The sequence below is a fragment of the Tyto alba genome, unplaced genomic scaffold (assembly GCF_018691265.1).
Source record: "Tyto alba isolate M040663 unplaced genomic scaffold, T.alba_DEE_v4.0 Super-Scaffold_10, whole genome shotgun sequence".
In the NCBI taxonomy this organism is placed as follows: Eukaryota; Metazoa; Chordata; class Aves; order Strigiformes; family Tytonidae; genus Tyto; species Tyto alba.
The window spans coordinates 22,398,436-22,417,058 of record NW_024881262.1 but is presented as its reverse complement, the minus strand read 5'-3'; the positions used below and the strand labels follow the sequence as shown (position 1 = coordinate 22,417,058).

Below are 18,623 nucleotides of genomic sequence, written 5' to 3'. Positions count from 1 at the left end.
GGCACCGAGCTGGGAAGTTTTATCATCCTTCTGACGCAGGGAAGTACCAGGCCTCCCTTCAGCCCCGGCAGGGACACTGAGGCACAGGATGGTCATCCAAGGACATCCAGAGTCAGCAGCAAGACACTGAGGCATATTAGCTACCAAGAAAACCAGACTTCCATTATCAAGGCCGGTTATAAAACTTCCGCTTGTCGTTAAGAGAACATACGGTATCTGGCATTACTCTGTCAGCAGCACCAAATAATCTAACGGCAATTTGATATTCACGTCCCCAACGGGCTGCTTTAGTTACAGAAACAACATTAAAAATGTAGCATCCTTTGAGATATGCTGCACACGCCAGGCCAGTTTCAGCCACAAGCATCAAGAGTAACTCTTTGGGGCTGTTTTTTTCCCAGGAGGATAAGCTGTTTTGCAACATGGAGATATCTTATCAGGGATTGCTTCTGTCACCGAAGGCAAACAGAGCACTGTGATGATATCAGGTATGACTTAAGCACCGAAGGGCTGCAGCCAGCGTCAAGCCAGCCAACTGAAGTAGTAGCTGCCCGTCTCTCTATATAGGACGCTGTCCCCCTACAGCAGTCTCCACTCCGAGCCCTAGACACAAAGAAATAAAACCCGATCTGCTGCCAGCATGGACGCTGCCACATCGACCTCCCCCGGCGTTGCTCTTCAGGAGCGGCGGGTACCGGCCCCGGGGCCGGGGGGGCCTGGCCGGGAGCTCCCCCAGCAGCGCCAGCGCAAATTCAGTCAAAGCCTTTCTTTGTTGAAACTCAGGTCTCGCATACAAATTCAGGCTTGACTTGACAAAGATTCAGCTTGCCTCTTGCCCTCGCTGGGAAGATAGTTTAGTATTTCAGATCTGTCTGAGCAGTTGAACTGAGGGCTGGCTTTTACTGCACGAAAAAGCACCGAGGAACCACTGTAAAATACTAGCTTGTGGCAATCATTAGGCAAAAGGTATTGCTTTCACCAGCGCGAAGTCAAATAAACTCAGTTTATAAGAAACGTAAATCTCTAGCTATCTAGCATCTAAAAATAATTATCTTTTAAAGCTCCGTAAACTAATTGCTATTGTAAAACATTTCATTATAAAACCGAAAACGCTTCAGAAGTGATTTTCTCCAAACATCAGCTTGAAAAACAGTTTAAAAAAGAACAACCCCGTCTCTAGGCGCGGTGCAACAGCCCACAGAATTCCCACGAGGGGAAGAGCCCACCCGCCGCAAACTTACCCCGAACCGCCGCCGAAGCCCCGCTCCGAGCCGTTACGGGAGCGGAGCGAGAATCCAGAGGAAGAGCCGCGAATCACAAGTAAACAAACTCAGAACCCCCTCCCCGTCGCCGCGACTGGCGGGAGCACCCCCTTCCCACGCTGCTCCCCCCGGGCGGGGGCCGGCTCCCAGCCGCCGCTGCCAGCGCCCGCCCTGGGGAGGCGGCGGCGGGGGGCGGGGGGGGGGGGGAGGGCTGTGGCCCGGCAGCGGGGCGGGGGGGCTGCGGGGCCCCGCTCGGCTGGGCCCCCCGGGAGCCCCGGCCGGTGCGCGGTGCCCGGCGAGGCGGGAGGCGGCGGCTACCGGGCTTTGTGCGCGCTGCCTGCCCCGGGGCCGCCCGCTGCCGCCGCCGCATGCGAGAGCCGGCGCAGCTGGGGAGCGCGGCCAGCGCCGTGCCCCCTCGCGAAAGCCGATCCCGCTGATCTCATCACCGCGGGTTACTAATCCAATGACCGGGGAATTAACAACAGATGGCGACGCCCCTTCCCCCCCGGCCCGGCCCGGCCCCCGCGGACGCGCAGCCGGGCAGCGCCCGCCCGCCCGCTCCCCGCACACCACCCCCCCCACCCCCCCCACACACCATCCCCGCCGCCGCCGCTCACGCGTGAAACTCGCCCTCGGGCACCTACAAACTTTTCCGAAAAGACAGCACGCCGCGCCGCCGCCCGCCCGGCTCCGCAGCCCTTCGGGCGAGGTGCGCGGCGCTGCGCGGACGCGGAGGCTGCTCCGCCCCGCCGGGAACCGGCCCGGCCGGGCTCAGGCTGCCGGCTTGCCGCTCGGGAGAGGAAGCGACAGGGAAATGCCCCAAAATCCCGCTCCGGGGGGGCTGTTGGCATCTCATGGGCTGCAGGGGGGGACCCGGGCCCGGGCAGGGGTGCCCAGCACTGCAGGGTGGGCGCTGCCCCAAAAACTCCGCGGGGAGAGTCTGGAGGGGCAGGGGGGGCTGCAGGGTTTGATGTCTCTGGGCCATATACACGCAGGTGAAGCTCTAATTACACTTTTGGATGCCAAACCCAAACCCACGCTCCTAGGTGAGCTTCGAGTCTTCTACAGGGCTACAGGCAAGGCAAGTCCTGTCAAACCAGGGCAGGTTACAAAACAGCCGAAAGGCGAGCGCTTCCAGCACTACTCATGAATATCCGTAAACACGAACCTGAAAATCAGTGTTTTCTAATCCTAATAATCTCTGGCTCAAAATCCTCCTCCTACCAGGAATACCAGCATAGGTTTACACGGATGTTGCGCTTTCCCTCTCACACACAGCGCTTGGGTCAGCGCCCAAGACAAGAAATGTCAGACGCTGCTTCTCACTCTCTCGATGCACTTCCCACCCCAAAACTAGATTAACCTCTTCAGAGACTTCAGAGCAATCCATAAAGGCAGCATAAAATAATCGTCTCTTGCAGGATGAGACAATAAAAACTTAGAAAGGTGATAAACTTCCAGTACTAAGTATTTTTCCTCAAATTCTGCTATTCTACCTATGCTTTATACTTCTGAGGATGGAGAGGGCAAGATTTCCGCTCCACAGTCATTCACGGTGATATTTATTTCTACATTATTTCTTTTAATAAAGTCTTCAGACAGACTTTTAGCAAAGAACTGAGCCAGACAAGAGGAATACCCACCCTTAGACCATAAAAAAAATGGAGAGGAAATTCTGCAAATTCTTTGAGAGTCTTCAGTCAAGAAATTCTCAGTACAAGCTGCACTAAAACTGGCCGTGTGTTTCACACATGCCATGTGGGGGGGGGGAAAAAAAAAAAAAAAAAAAAAAGCGTAAGATAATGGCAGCTGCCCTTCTGTGGGGACCCAGAGGTGCCTCCAGGGGTCAGAGGATCCAGAACACTACAAACTATTTCAGAAGGCAGCAGTAAACTCAAGTTCCCCCCCAGGCCTAGCACACAAACCCGCCCCCCAGCCTTCAGGATAACCTGTAGGAGTAAATAGAAAACAAAGGATGAATGGGTGTTTTCTATATGCTCCACGGTTCTTTCAGATTAGAAGAGGCTTTCTACTGCTTCCCATTCCCTCAGGCGGTCTTTGTCTGGTTTATGTATACACGTGGAAGTCCTGAAATGAGTAGTTGTCTGTGCTCTTTACTAGCAGACAAGTTACTGAATTTAAATCCTCCCACCGGCTAATGTCTGTTCCACAGCACTCACTTGGGAGAGGAGCTGTAGAACAGGCAATCTTTGAACAGAATAAGTTGGGCAAGCCTGTGCCTTGAAGGGTGTTTTGCTTTCTTTTCCACAGTTTTTAACAGAATTATTTCTCTTACACAATTTCCCCACGCAGCAGTGTCTCCTAACACTTTTTTGGCAGTAGGTGGTATGTTTTTCAGTGTAAGATGGGATGTGGTCCTTCGTGCCTGTGCCAAGCTTGATGCTAAAAGTGAACTTGGAAAGACTTTCTACATGGTTTGTAATACTAATTCTACAAAAGAAGATTAAAGAAATCACATTAGTCAACCTTTGTATCTTTTCAGCCAGCTTGAGATACCTAGGTCTGAAAATCGAGCAATGCAGAGATCAATCAGACAGCACAAAGTTTTGGGAACACACTTCATGTGGAAATGTGAAAACAGTTGAGGGTATAGAAGGTGTCATTTTGACTAATGAGGGCTAAAACATGCTATTTATATATAGATGAGAATGTATACACCTCTCCACAGGGCTCATTAAAAGAATAGGAACTGATCATGTTTTAAAATATTAACACAATTTTAAAACAGACTTTGGAGACAGAATAGATACCACTGGTTCTTTCGAGCTGATCTCATACAATACCTGGGAAGGTGAGAAAGAGGCGGATATTTGTATAACAACATTATGAACCTTCCAAGATAAACTCAGTGACACATGCAATCAGCAAAATCAACCATTTGGTACAGTTCCTGGAACTGCACGCCACGAAGGGCAGAGCCCAGACTTTATCGTAAGCATTGCACATCACTCAGGTTCCCCATCTTCCACTGGTTTGATTTACCTCGCAAAATATAAATCACAGTCAGAAAGGAAAGCTTAATAATAATATTTCTCTACACGACTAGGAAACACCACTGCTGGGTGGTGAGCAGCAGGTGAGAAATATTTTGCCTCTCCTATGTGCTTAGAATTGCTGGGCAGACCTATTAAGGGTAAAAGCTGCCCATGAAAGACTAAGTGCAGTAAAGAAAATAGAAATGAGGAAAAAGAAAGTTGATTTAGATGAGCAAAGGAAATAATCTGCTTTCTACTTGTTTCACACATGAGAATCATAGTGTGAAGTTGTATCTTAGCATCTGAGCTTGGCAAACAGACCAAAAAGAGTGAACTGCCCAACTTTGTTCTTCCTGTACAGACTCATCTTTAAGGTAAGTTCCACGCTTACCACATGCTGAACCTTCATCCACTCTCAACTTCACCCAAAACTAATATGGAAACATTTCCTACACACACAAAGTACTGAGCTCTGATCCATCTAAATAACAAATTAATTCGCTATTATTTTATCCACTTGGCTTCTGGGCACTGCTATACTCGGGGTGGCAATATCTACTCTGGTTTTTAGCAGGAGGTTGAGCTGCTTTGCTGACACCCAGGCTGCCTGCCCTGCAGCTCCCGGCATTCGGGTCTGAGCTGCCTCACAGCACAGGTAGGGGCAGCTCACAACAAAAGGCCATTTAGGCACTGCTTCTATATCCCATGTATCTACAGCCCTGGCATTCTTCCTGTTTAGATGCAGGCCAGAATTTTGGGCAAACCCCAGAGAAAGGCAGAGGGGAGAGTTGGGCGAGGCTGCAAACCTAAGGTCATCAGCAGAATGAACAGGATGGATCACACCCACCTTGAGGCTCACAAGACAGCACAAATACACAATTGAGATTTATGGATGGTAAGACCTATGTTTCATTGCACTGCATTTTCTATTTACAGTGCTTAAGCAACCCATGTTATTTATAAAAGCCCTCTTAGGTACAGCAATACTACAATCATCATTCTTATACAGGAACCAGTGTTGAGAAGTATGACAAAAATCTTGTTTTCAAAGATTTTAGATATCCACACGAAAAGGCAAGACTTTATCTGTAATTGTTTAAAGTTCATAAAATTCCTGTGTAAGAAGTTTAAATCTTAAAAGCACTCCAATCTCAAAGCCCTGCTTCCATGAGTGCTGAACATTTGTACCAAAGGACCCACAGAAACACTGAAGCATGCACCTTCCCCTAACCGTTCAAAGCACTATCTGGTGACAGAGCTTCTCTACACAAGTGTTTTCATTCTGATCTGGCCATGTACTTGTAACAGTGAATTCAAACCTTACCACTGCTACCCAGAGTCTACCAAAACTATTAACCGGGAAGCTAGGATACGTGCATCTCTTAATGAATCAAGAAACTGCTACTAAGACTGAGATCCACTCCCATAGGCCACTGGGCAGAAGTTAGAATTTACCTTCTTAGAGCACATCCCCCTACAACCACAATGAGGAAACCCCCCAGAGATTAGGAAATCTATCATTGTCCCATTGTCGTGGTTTGAGCCCAGAGGGCAACTGAGCACCACACAGCCATTCAGTCACCCCTTCCCCTTCAGGGATGGGAAGAAGAAAATAAAGCAAAAGGCTCAGAATCAAGATAAGGAGAGGGAGGGGCGGCTCACCCATTCCGGGCATGAGCAAAAGAAGGGGAAGAAAAGGAACATCACTTTCATTCAAACACTAACAACAACAATTAACAGACAGAGTAAGACACTGAGAAGCATTACCACACCTTAAAAACAACTCTTCCTCCCACCCCTCCCTTCTTCCAGACTCAGCTTTGCTCCCAGGTGCAGGCAGGAGATGGGGGGGGTGATCAGTCCCACTGCTCCTTCCCCCTCAAGGCTGGGAACACTCCTTGCCGTTCCCCGTGCCCCCCCCTTCCCCCCCCCCCCCCCCCCCGCTCCACATGGCTCCTCTCCCACTGCAGACAGTTCTCCATGAACCTTCTCTGTAGTGAGTCCTCCCCACAGGCTGCAGCTGTTCCCGATCTGCTCTGGTGTGGGTCACTCCCTCGTGTTGCAGTCCTCCCAGTGCCGAACTACAACAGTGGGGGCTGCTTCTCCCCTCAGAGTCCCGGCCCTCTTTGGGCACTGCCACCTGCTCCGGTGTGGGCTCCTCCACAGGCCGCAAGTTGACATCTGCTCTGCACTGGTCACCTCCCCCTCTTCCTCATTCTTCCTTCCACTGACCTCAGTGTTCACATAGGTGTCCTTCTCATAATTCCTCCTCACAACTCCAACTCCTCTTCCCAGGTCCCTTCTTAAATACGTTCTCACAGAGGTGCAGCCACTGTCATGAATTGGCTCAGCCCTGGCCAGAGGTGGGTCTGACTTGGAGCCAGGGGACCTTTGAGAAGCTTCACACAGGGGCCACTGCTGTAGCCCCCTCTATCAAAAACCCCGACACACAAACCCAGCACAACCATGTTAAACAAACAAATAACCAAACAAACCCCCCCCACAACTTTGTTTTCCAAGCCCTGAAATACTCAACACAAAGATACCACTTAAGCCTGATAAATATCCACCTGGACTCTTTCACCCAGACCATTACCATCATCTGAAACTCTCAGGATATGTCACATTTTTCTGTTCCCTGATTTGAAGGGCAGAGGGGAGGGGAGAGAGCCTCAAAGGTTTTCGGTTACTGCCATTGCAAATTTCTGGGAATACTCTAGCAACTGTAAAGTTGTCTTCTTGAAAGCATTTTGTTTCAGTAAAATTAAACTGCTAAATATTCCAGGTATCAAATATAGGCTGTGTGAATTCAGAACATACAGAAAAGTCTGTGTTAGTTGCTTAGCTGCAGTAATCCAGACAACAAGATTTCAGAGATATTCCACCAATTCTGACATATTTTCTGGGTTTTAATCTTCAACTTCTGCAGTGCTTGTTTCCTCAGCAAACCCAATAAGTAGTTGTCATTTATTCAGCTTGTCCCCGCTTCTGTTAAGATTTACAATGATACATATCTTCAGCAATTTTCCCCAGGAGATCTTTTGTTTCTTCAACTTGAAAACATCCTTTCACATCAAAAGCAAAGTCAGTACAGTTTATTATCCATTAGACAATTTGAATATGATTCTTGTACTAAAGGCTGTGGCTGCAGGCAACCATCTGGGGTCTGGACACACAAAAGGCTGTTCCTAAGGGCGTATGCACAAAAGCGCCATGGGGATATGGAAGTGCGTACCATACAAAGGCACCCAATTGTCTTTCGTTTTCTGTTGTTTGGTTGTTTTTTTTTTTTTTTTTTTTTTCTTTTGGAGGGTGCCATAAGCATCTAATCAGAGAATTAAGCATCAGGGAAGCAGCCCTCAGATGGCAGACGTCAGCTCCAGCAAGGACAGATGGTGAACAAAGGTGAAAAGCACACAGTACGCGTGGGCCAGCTTATACAAGAAAGCAGTTCCACTCCTCCATTAAAATGTGTTACAACTCTTGTGACATCCTACATTGTGAAGTGAAAATGCATCATTTTCTTTATGGTACTGTCACACCTACAGGGCCACTTTCCAGCAACTTGCAGTATATGCTAACTTAGTATTTTCTCTGAAGTATTGCCTACCCTACACCTGGGACAATGCACAGGGCTCACGAGAGAGATACAATCTCTGCAAAGGAAAAGTTGTCTGCAGTAGAGATACTGGTTTGGCATAATTGTTTGTCAAGGGGAACGCATCTCACCGACTGTCTTTTACAACAGAAACTCAAGGTCTGAGGAGACAAAGAAAAAACTCTCATCATTTTAACTCACCCCAAAAATACACCTGAAAATGATTATTCACTTATTTTTTCAATATGTTACAATTGATTTTAAAATAGGATTCATGAAGTAACAGGTTGACCTCCAACAGAGCTTTTTTCTTATGGTAACATACATGCAGTTTATGTGATGCCAGATATATTATGGCTTACATCCCAGTGCTAACTAAATTCTGAAAGGCTAAGTGTACTTCTAGCCCTTCTGTACTTCTCCAAAATTTCCAAAAACAGAGGATAAATAGTTTTACATCATATTTAAACAGCAAGGATATAGTGACTCTCCAGGCAACAAAGCCCAAATATTTAAATAAAAAGCAGGATAGGTCAATACAAATGAGCATAAGTCTTCCGATACAACACAATCCTTGCTGAATTTGTAAAATTCTGAAACTACTGCAGTTGCTGTTAACTAGGAGAGGAGAATAAGACTTTCATTTTGCCTTTTATAATATTTTTCTCTCTTAAAAATAGAATTAAATAAAAAAGTGTAGAGGCACTTGAATAAGGAGGTGACCACAACAATCTTCTACTTTAAAAAAATAGACCACGGTCTGTCTTTCTTCCTATTCCTATATATAGGGAGGAATATATAAAAGTCTTGAAAGACTTCTCTTGTTTTGGGGAACATTGTGCAGGCATGGACATGTTCAGCATCTTTGGGAAGGTTGTCAGTTGTTCACTTTAGACTCTCTGAAAATTGATCCCTGAACAAATAGTGGCTCTTTGTGGATTAGCCCATCTGCCTTCCAGATGGGGGTAAAGGTAGTATCATAGTAACAGCTGCTCCGACAAGTATGGCAAGTCACAGAAGAATAAGGATGAGGAGTAAAATGAGGAGAACTAATATTCAGGAAGTGTGTGAATTAAATCGAGATGAGTAAATATAGAAATGTGTCACTGCCACATCAGTACAGAGAGGACACAATATAAGTTTAAAGATGTAAAAAACAAATCAAACAAGACTATGTTCATTTATTTTTGGGAAAGAAGGACTAACAGAGAGTCCCCTTTGGTATCTGCAATTTTGGTGAAAACCTTAACCTTGAGACCCAGGATTTCTTTTGTACCTTTATCACAGCAGAGCTCCAACCCTCAAAAATTAAAATGAAGTGTGTTTGTGCAGTTGGAAACGTGCTTTGTTTTTCCACCTTTGGAGTTAGACATGAAGTCATAAATCAGATGAACATTCATACTGATGTAGCTAAGAGCTAGGCAGAATTTCCATTATAACAAACTACTTTTTCTTAGGAGTTAACGCCACTATGTATTTTGTCCCTAAGGCAAGTCTGCTTCCCAAATTTTAGCCTGCATTTAGCTTGAGACAAACTCCAACATGCTACAAACACCATCCTACCAGCTAGTTAACAGCTTGAGTTTCCTTGAATTCACTGGGAGGAAAGGACATTTAATGGAAACTGTGGAGAGGAGAGGGGGAAAATTAGCATTTTTCTGTGCTGGAAGTTAAACAAGGACTTCAGAAACTCTGATTTCCCTTTTTTTTTTTTTTTTTTTTTTTTTTCCCTTTTTCCCCAGTTAATTGGATCAACACATTGTCTGCAACACAGCATTCCTACCTAGAAGCTATTCATTCACCCCTAATTGATTTCTTCTTGGATGCCATAAGCCAAACATTTTAACAGGAGAACTGCTTGTTTGGAAGAAGTGCTGTCATGAACCTCGCTTGGTGACAACCAGGAAGCAGAGCTAGTACGTGAAATTGCACATGCCAAGAGCTCCTTTCCTTTGAAAGAGTAACTGGATTGTACCTAAAATAATAATTGCATGGTAATATGCATTTTATAATGCTGATTTGCAGGCATTTCAGCTGTTTTCACTTTTCTAGAGAAAGCTACGTTACTTTCTTTTAATCAGAAACTTATCAAAAGGCATCTTTGTTGGAAAGAAATTAGTCATTGTTTAGCTCTATTAATAAACTATATCCTCAGCGTATACTCCAAAATATAAAGTATTCTGTGCATTCTATGTATGTGTTATAAGATGGAACATTTAATATCTACATTTACAGATTATTCTGTCAAGAAAAAATGCATATGTTTGAACAGTAACTTCTTCTCAGTTCTGTCATATGACAGAAGAACAATTTGGCCAAGAAAGAAAAAGAAAATGTAACAGCAATCTTGTGTTGTTCAGTGTCTAAGTTCAAAAAATTAACGGATAATAATAGCATATTCAAGCAGCCAGACATGTCAGTAGTTTGCCAGAACAATAAAACCTGTCTTGAATACACACAGAATACCAAAACTCATCAGAATTGCCTCCCAAAAAAAGCAAACTCACTCACTCTGCAACATATTTGGGGATAACTGATACTACTTACAGGCCGCCTTTCTATTAGAAGCTTATGAAGTACCATTTTAAAAAAAGCTCAGCACCAAAAGCGGTAATACACTCCCAAACATTTTTTTGCTGAGTTTTGATCTAAACAGAGCAAGTTACAATTCAGTGCCAGAGAAGGTGCTGGCTCACCTGGCTCTGCTGTGTCCTGCCATCATCCGACAGAGCCCTCAGCCGGCGAGGCCATGGCTGGCTCTTACCTTGGCCACCCATCATATCGTGCCCTTCCAAAACAAGACATCAGACCTTTCAAAGCATACCTATACAGCACTGATGATACCTAAATAAGAGTAAGGAGGCATATAAACAAGAGGAAGATTTCACTGTTGCCTCTTAGTTTTAGAACTTCAGTGTTTCCTGTTAAAACCTGATACAACAGAGCAGGGGTGGGATATTCACTCCCTCCCTCCAGAAATAATTCAGGAACACAGGCCTCTCCCCTCCAGATATTTTGTGATGGGATGCTGAAGTGAACCATGACCACAGAGTGTCAGCCATCTCTGGGGCAGTCATCCATGGAAGTCTCTGACAACAGAGCTGAGGCTGAGAGTAAGCTGCTCGAGAAGCTTTGTAATTGCCCACTGCTTACATCGTAAGGCAGCTGCTCTATCATTAAATTGTAATAATATTACTATGACACAGAAAGCTCGATTCAGAGATGGAGTTAAATAGGATGTTGCCAAACTGTGTTCACATTGGCAAATAAATTAATTCTAGTTCAAATGAAACTTCCCTTAATCGTACCACAATATTACCACATGGTTAGTTAAAGGCTTTTTTTTAATTAAAAAAAAAAAGTTCTTTAATGGACAAGATAGCAGCAGGCTTTTAGAAGTTATATATATGCAGCTATTTATTATAATACTTCTGATCTCCCAGCCATATAAATTGCTGCTGCAGTTGCTACACACTTGAAAAAGCTTTTAACTTGAGTTCTTTAGATCAACACAAAGAAATCAACTTTGACAAGATCCTTTACAATTTTCTTAGGTGAAAAAAAAAAAAAGTCTCACGTACAAGATGCATAAAGCTTTTTGCCTTTTTTTTTTTTTTAATAAATCACACTTTGTCAAAAATGTATTAAAAATCTAGAAGATGAAAGGAGGAGGATGCTACAGAAAAACTAAAAACAACAAAAAGCATGTTCAGTAAAAAGGCACTCACCAAAGAATATTTATTTAAAGTGAATGCTATAAACATGACTCTATTGTTCACCTAGTAAGCTTGGAATCGTCTTTCACGTCAGCAGTCAGCAAACTCCTAAGGCAGTAACTCCTTTCAAAGAGTATTTGGGTTTTTGCAAGGTGGGTTGGATTTTCTTTGCTTTTGGCTTTTAAGGAGCAGGTGTTCGTTTTATTATTTAAATAATTGCTTGTTTGCTTTTGAAACATTTGAAATCTTGCTACTGAGACATGGTTCCATGTGAATATGTGTTTCTGGACTGGTAGATAGTTACACTTGACTCGAATAATTCACTTTTGAGAACGTTCTCAGTTTTTTTTCCTGAAAGTGGGACCCAGATCATTGAAAAAATTAAATACAATTCAATCAACATTTCAAAATGCTAGTTCAAGTATATATATTTACAGATTTTTATCCCTACAGAAAAAAAAGTATGTTCACTGCACAAAAAAGGTGTTGATATTTATCCTCATTAAAAAAAAAAAAAAATTATCCGAAGAACAGAGAACGACACCCTCAAAAATTCCAGCTAAGAAAAAGCCCAATTCAACTCTACAGACTTTTACGAACAAATAACAGAAGCGTTCATGATTCCTCAGTAAAAGGTAATCTCTTTATGAGATTACTAAAAGGAAAATGATAAACATCTATTAAAAATTGAATTAAATAATTTTAAGATCCCATTTATTATTATGACCTGATTTAATTATGTAACACTGAGACCATGAGACATGTAGCTTAAAATGTTGATGGGAAATACATTAAGTGTAGGACCCATTATAACCAATTGAAGCCACAAGAAAAATAGCCAAACCATATACATAACAAAATCTCAACCTTCATTTAGCCAAATAAGGCATCAACTTTATTTTCATTACAACATACCAAAATGGAAGCTCTAGAAAATTACTATCTAGAGGAAGGAGGATTGAGTGATAACACGAATTCATGCTATTTAAAACTGAATTTGTAATCTGAGGTAGTGTTGCTTTGAGAATATGGAAATTAAAAAAAAAAAAAAAGTTAAATTAGAAAATCGGTATTCGGTACAGGTACCTGAATTATGCTAAGACCTGACTATAACTCAAATGTATATTTAGGGCCCCTTAAGCCATTTCAAATTAAACAGTGGACTTTTTAAACCTAGTAGAACTGCAGAAAGCTACATTTAGTACTATCTTGCCATAAAGTTATAACTCAGAAAAGATGCTGGCGAAAAACGAGCTGATATAGAAATTCTATTACTGTTAATTTCTTAAAAAGTGTAGGGATTAATACCTGTTAATTGTATTAGTGAGCAGCACTAAAACAATGACAGGTTTAACTAATCTTCCAGACAACGTACCGAAGTCTTAAGTAATGTAAAACTCCAGTGGAATTATGGTTGGCAAATACTGGAGAGCAGCTTTACCACTTGTGCCGTTCAGGCTTCGACCTCCTGCCCTCCCCAACCCACGTGTTGGCCAGCACCAGCACCAGCACCAGCACCAGCACCTGCACCTGCACCAGCACCTGCACCAGCACCTGCATTGCACCAGCACCAGCACCAGCACCTGCACCTGCACCTGCACCAGCACCTGCACTGCACCAGCACCAGCACCTGCACTGCACCAGCACCAGCACCTGCACCTGCACCAGCACCAGCACCAGCACCTGCACCAGCACCTGCACCTGCACCTGCACTGCACCAGCACCTGCACCAGCACCAGCACCTGCACCAGCACCTGCACCAGCACCAGCACCTGCACCAGCCCCACTCTGGCTCCTGCCCAGTACCCCCACAGCCCGTGAGGGAGGGACTGAGGAGGAAGATATCTACAGGGAGTGTAAGTGACGGATGCAGTCTCCCATCCTACAAACTATGAACCTAATGAAAAGAAATTTAGCTAAGGCTGAATGTTGCTCCTCCACACTTTTAAGGACAAAGCCCTTTTTAAGGACTAGTTCCAAGGGCAACAGACAACAAAGACATTTCCAGAAGCATGTTCTCATTACTGCTGTGGTTCAAGCAAGCCAGGAAAGTCACTGCTGACCTTGAGCCAGGAGAGAGGAGAAAGTCTTGTAAGGGAAAAACCATCTTAACAAAACAACCAGGAGGAAGCTCTCCCTGTTTCCTTTGCAGTCTGTCCCTCCAGGCCTCTTCTGCAAAAGTAAAGTTCTGCTCTAAATAAGGAAATTGTCCTGAAATTGGTTAAATGCACAATTAGGTTCTCTCTAGAAGAAAGTAATTCTCAGTGTATGAGTTAACTACAATTCTTTAAGCAACTCACCACATATATTTTCTCATAGCAGATCAAAAAGGACCAATTTACTAAAACTATTCAGTGTTCTAGTGAACCAACTCTGAAATAGATTAATTTTAGTAGTAGGCAGGAAAACTGTCATCTTAGATTAGGATCTGTTACCTTAAGTTTTATTTCTTATTTTTAAAAAATTAGATTAACTTGCATTTTTTCACACCTATCTCAGAACCATACATGCAGATTAAATGCTTTACTGATGCCCTACTCAAGTCTTCCCTGTAAAATTTTCAAGTTTTGGTGAAAGTTTAGGAAACTATTACGAACTGTCAGGACAGGTATTTTTAAAACTATTTCCATAATAACACCTAGACTTGTTTTATAAGTAGGCTCACTCTGAAATGAGTGGCAAATTTGCCATGAATATGAGGAACATTTGCTTGCACAAGTATTGTTCTCTAAACATTATGTAATGAGAACTCTACTATGCAGAAAACAGAAGTTAATCATAACTCCCTACACATGGGGCAACTGACAGCCATTGAATAAACAAAATCTGCATTAAAGCACTTCACTGAGATTAAAATCTTGTATGGAGCAACCTTTCCACATCAATAGGTTCTTGGATTGTCCTGATTCAGAGGTGTTAACGAGTATGTTTATAAAATGAGATCATCAAAAGCTCTGGAATTCTGAAGAAGTTTAACTGCAGAGGTGTGGTTGAAAGTCCAGATCCCACAATGTTTGAGTGTGTCAAAACCAGGACAGTCAGGGCTCCTGTCCTTGTACCCAGTGATGGGCCTTGGAAGACAGCCCATAATAGGCAACGGTGCGAATCTACAGTGCGACTTTATTTGTATGGCCCTGCACAGTCATACCCCCTAGACACAAAGGGGGACAGTCACAGTGCTTACTTCAGATGTTTAACTAAAGTTTAACTTTGTTTAACTGAAGTTAAACTGTACCTTGGTTAGGAGTCTCCTCACAACCCCATACCAAGACATACGGGCACACTCCTCTAGCGAGCAATTAGAGTTATGGTATAATTATAGTTACGGTATAAATCACCTGCTTGGGGGTACCTGTGTCTCACTTTTAGCCATATAGGAATCCTCTAAGCCTCAATTAGGAGTTTAAAGATAGAAGCTCTGTATAACAGCATGAATACACTGCAATTTCACCCTCAACCTACAGAACACTCATTTCCCCAAGTAAATCAGAAAATGTCCCAAAATGCACCACCAGTTTTGCAGATACTAAGGAACAGAAATCCATAACCCAGAGAGCTTTTTGCTTTAGTAATCCTTAATGCTTTTCACAGAGACCGATTAAACTCAAATACTCAGAAATAGAACTATTTCCTGAGAGGCTGAAAAGACTGAAGTCACTACATGAAAGGTTTCAAGTACTTACATAGCCTCCCAAAATATGGTAAAATCATCCAGCTACTGTATTACATGACATTGCACAACGGAGAAAAACATGCCAAATGGCTGTAATCCACATTTAACAATTTGGGAAGTTCTTGTCCGAATTGCTGCCAGTTTCAGATTATTTACACACCATCAGGAATTTGGTTTGCTTTTTACTCCTTCCTGGTTAAAAAAAGGCTGCATTTCTTATTTTCAAACCATCACTACGGCAGCCACAAAGCTTCCACCTTATACTTTTTAATTAACCACTAATAAGAACAGAAACTTGTGAATCAAAAGGCCAGTATGATAACGGTTCATTAAATACCTTGAAGTTTCAAAAAAGAAAGCAAAAAGAAAGCAAGCTACATAAGTATAGTGCTCTTTAGCTAATGCTTTTTTATTTTATTATTGTAAAAATATCCAAACATAAAGATATAAACCAGCCAAAAAATATATATTGGTCTTTAGCATACTGAAAAGAGCATACTCTTTTAACATCTATGGTAAATACTCTTGTTTATAAATGTGCTTTCCCAGATATTCTGCAATTCTTTCACCTCATTTCAACTACCAGGGCAATGCTGAACAAATACCTTATTTGCATCAATGTAAATGATGAAACTCTATCTTGGTCCATAATCACACAGATTATGATCTTTATCACCTCTTATCACTTCACCATCAATTCTTAAAACTGCAAATTAGGCTGCAACACTCATAGTACTGTCAAGATAACAAATTGCAACACCTGCCCTTAGCTTCATGCACACAATCAGTGGAAGGACTGGCCATCTGCACAGGTCTTTAAACAATAAAGTACATGGAGACATATTATTCTTTACCACAACAAATTTAGCAATTTTTTAATCTTGTCTTTGAAAAATTCAGAACTGCATTTTACTAGATGTCACGGATTATTTCAATAGCAAAAAGTATTTCAATTATGCAGTAACGTGTAACCTGCAAATTCAGTTTGAGAACTGATCTGAACATTCTACTGATAAAAAGTTTCTACCGATCAAAGAAATGCTTTCTGACATTATGGTGATATCCTCCAGAGCCAACAGCCATGACTGTCTGCCCATATATACCCCAGTCTACAGATATTATTTCACTGGTATGAGGCAGTAACAGCACAAGAAGCAGCAGGCTCAGCTCTTGAAGCAAGTCAAATGTGTCCTGCTATCCAACCCTGAGCGTTGAGTGGCCAGCAGACACCAGACTCTGCATAGCCACGGACTCCAGCACATGTTTCTCAAGAGCAAGACAACAAAACTCTTTTGTTATGCTGGCAGCACACTGAATTCGAGCTGTGTGTGACCAGAACATGAGCCTTTTACCCGGAACTTCTCGTTAGACCAAATTCTACAGCTGACAGAAAGGAACACTCTTTCATCACAATGAAAAACACCAACCAAAACCCCAAAGTCTCTACTGATTGCTTGCCACCAATGCCTTCTCTCTCCATGACCACTGATGCCTTCTGCAACTGGAGAAAAGCCAAAACTTATAGAAAGTAGGTTTTAAAGGTTTTCCTCCCCTTCCCCCCCTCCCTCCATCCCCCGCCCCACTTTTTTTTAAAGTTATATTACTGCGAAAAATGTGACAAAAAGGGTTTGCTTATCCACTGCCACTCATGGGGGGTGGGGGGGCGGGACGCCTATCCTACAGTTCAACAGACTTTCCAAAAATTATGTCCTTGGAGGCTTCAAATTCCTCTAATATCTTTCAGAAAATCAGATTAATACAATCTTAGAACACATATTTGAATGCCTTGCTCATAACTGTATAGTTATGACATGTCATCTCTGCAGAAAAGCTGGAGATTTGTTGGACTTCTCATTCATGTGTTACCATGCCACTTATGACAGTGGGACATCCTTTTAAATTCCTTTAACTCTATGTTCATTACACTTAAAAGAGCAGATTGCTAATGTTAATGATAGAATTCTACTGCATAAGCTACTAAAACATATTCTCTACTACGGTTACGTTTGGGAGACAAGGGAGGGTAAAAATTCTGAAACAAGCTTAGGAATTGTCATCCAAAAATCTGCTTGATTTAACACAGCATCTCAAAATCTGCGTTTCTTTTTTATTACAAAAATAGTTTGCATATTTATTTATTTTAGGAGGAGCACTCAATTTACTTAGAACAAAGACATCTGTGTTGCTGTGCTTCTAAAAGAAAGCTTGACTTATAAAATGTGATTAAAATTTCTAAGTGCTAAGAACTACCCTTTGACTTTAAACTTTCTCATGCTTTTTTTTCAAGATAGTCTGACACAAAGACTAGATTGTTATAACATTTTCTTTTGAAACCCCCTTACGCACCATGGAGATTTTTTTTTTTTAGGGACATGACAAGAAGTGAAATTGTAAAAGAAATAGAAAGGACTTTAGGGAAAAAATCAAAATATATCAAAACAATTGAGTTTGGAGGTTTGGGAGTTTTCTGTGGGTTTGGTTTTGGTTTGGTTTTGTATCAACTAAGTGAAAACTGAAGTCTGTTTCAGCAAGTCTACAGCTTTATTTTCAATCCACTTCAACTGTACTAATCACACAAATCTCAACATCTCCGCCAATTTAAGACCATACACTATTATTTGGGATAAACCATTATCAAGCTTTATATGCATGGTGAAGGCCAAATCCCACTCGGAGCACCACCACGTACTAACATGAACACAAACTGGATTATCATCTCAGAAAAAAGGAAAAAAACCCATAACTCTGATGTAACCTCTGAATATTCCTAACTGTAGTTGCCTGGAAGTGATACTGTTCTGCCACAGCATTTGTAGTACAACATTTAAGAAATTCAGGTTTGGGTCTGGCTTTTTCCCCAGCCCCCACTCCTCTCCTTTCTGTCTTTGCATGTGAAAGACTTTCTATGCTTGAGAAAGCTTCAATGCCTGAATGTAGATAGTTCCAGTGGTACAGGTCAAAATAAGACCATGTTCATAGCTATCCTTCTTGACTAACGGGATCACAGAAGCAATTATTATTTCTCACTTTTAGGCTTTCACTTTCACTGGAAGTCAAGACTCAGGAAAATCAATATGGAAAATAAAAATGGAAAAATAAGTTTGCTATGTATTGCTCAGGCTAGTCCCGTCCTACACTGGTCATTTCTACTTTTCTACTTTAGTATATTCCATCTGTACAGATTTCCCACCTCATCTCCACACAGTGTCAGGTAATGTTTCCTACCTTCTCCACTCATTGGCGGAAATCAGTTTTTGTATCAGTAAATTGCTGTAGTCAAAGATCCCCCTATATGTCCAGGAATGGTATACAACTGGAAAAAAAAACAAACCCCGCCAAAACCCACTAAGCTTTTAGCACACTGTTGTCCCTTCTCCT

General features: G+C 42.5%; 1 protein-coding gene across 6 annotated transcripts in view; it reads right to left on the bottom strand.

Annotated features, from left to right (window-relative positions):
- SPSB4 (splA/ryanodine receptor domain and SOCS box containing 4) overlaps positions 1–18,623 on the bottom strand; it is a 168,946-nt gene that overhangs the window by 89,525 nt on the left and 60,798 nt on the right. For 4 of the 6 annotated variants that reach the window (XM_033005505.2, XM_033005499.2, XM_033005503.2 and 1 more), the window contains exon 1: positions 1,242–1,690. The exons of 1 other annotated variant lie outside the window; for it this stretch is intronic. The gene's annotated coding sequence lies outside the window, so the exon portion shown is untranslated. Of the gene's footprint in view, positions 1–1,241; positions 1,691–1,906; positions 1,987–18,623 lie in introns of those variants that run through there. One more of the 6 variants, XM_042800977.1, reaches the window with a different exon arrangement.